This window comes from Saccopteryx leptura, chromosome 5, assembly GCF_036850995.1.
Source record: "Saccopteryx leptura isolate mSacLep1 chromosome 5, mSacLep1_pri_phased_curated, whole genome shotgun sequence".
Classification (NCBI taxonomy): Eukaryota; Metazoa; Chordata; class Mammalia; order Chiroptera; family Emballonuridae; genus Saccopteryx; species Saccopteryx leptura.
This window is the reverse complement of record NC_089507.1, coordinates 71,118,564-71,119,848: the sequence shown is the minus strand read 5'-3', so window position 1 is coordinate 71,119,848 and position 1,285 is coordinate 71,118,564.

The window sequence follows — 1,285 nt, the reverse complement described above, 5'->3', positions numbered from 1 at the left end:
TGTACATAATATTTTGTTTATTATGGTAAAGCATACCTATTTAAATCTTCAACAGAACAGCATGCATACCTGCAGTGTATCATGTGTCAGACCACACACGGTTTAGTACGAAGTCATGATCATGTTCCCACCCAAAGCCAGCCCTCCAGGTTGGGAGAAGGAGGAGCTCAAGGCATCCTGAAAAGGTTTAGCAATTTAGTCTGTGAAAACAATAAAAGAAAGAATGGAGAAAATATTTAAAAGTCTTTGCAGCTCTCCTTAGCCCAGATCTCATGCTGAGTTGGGCCACCAGCTTTGAGAAGTGTCCCTCAGGAGAAAACTCTCAGTCGGGGAAGGCTGTCCCAAGAGACAACAGTACTTATCACTAGCACTGAGCTCACCACACAAACCATTTTCTCCTTTCTCTTTCTCTCCCTGCCTTCATCTGCCACTGCTCATGTCTTAGCAGTATGAAGAAGCAGTTAAGAGCACAACTTCTACAGACATCTTTGATTCAAGTTCTGACTCTGCCACTTACTAGTCATGAGATCTTGGTCATGTGCTTAGCCTTCCTTCCCCTTGGTTTTCTCATCTGTAAATAAAATGAGTTTGCTAGTGACAGGCTGTACCTCACTGGGTTGCTGTGGGGGACTGAGTAAAATCACATCTGTAAAGTCCGTGAATGCTAGAAAACAATAATTGTTAGTTATTATTATTTTTTCCTATTTTGCCTCTCCATTTTGTAGTAGTCAGTTGGGGCCACTATAACATAATACCATAGACTGTGTGACTTAAACAATAAAAATTTATTTCTACAGTTTTGGAGGCCGGAAGTCAAAGATCAAGGTGCCAGGAAGGTAGGTTTTATTCTGAGGCCTCTTCTGCTTATAGGCGGTTACCATCTTGCTGTGTGTTCACATGATCTCTTTGTGTATGGGGGGGGGGGGGGTCAAGAGAAAGTACAGATGCACACACTGTTGTCTCTTATAAAAACAATCCTATTAGGGCCTCGTCCTTATGACCTTATTTAACCTTACTTGCTTCCTTAGAGGCCACCTTGATAGGGGAGTCCAAAAGTTAGACATTTGGCTTCAATAATAGTAACTTTAGTTGTAATGAATAGGAGATATGTAAGGGTTAGGTTAGGTAATAGTTCATCTGCTTGCTAGTCTCAATATCTCCCTGGCCTTTACTTTGAAATGTAGTTTGCCTTTGTAGGAATGTCAGGAAGAGCTTACATTGAGAAGAGATCTGACAGTTAAGGGAGTTTAAATCACAATAGTTGTTTATAAAAGCCTAGTCACAG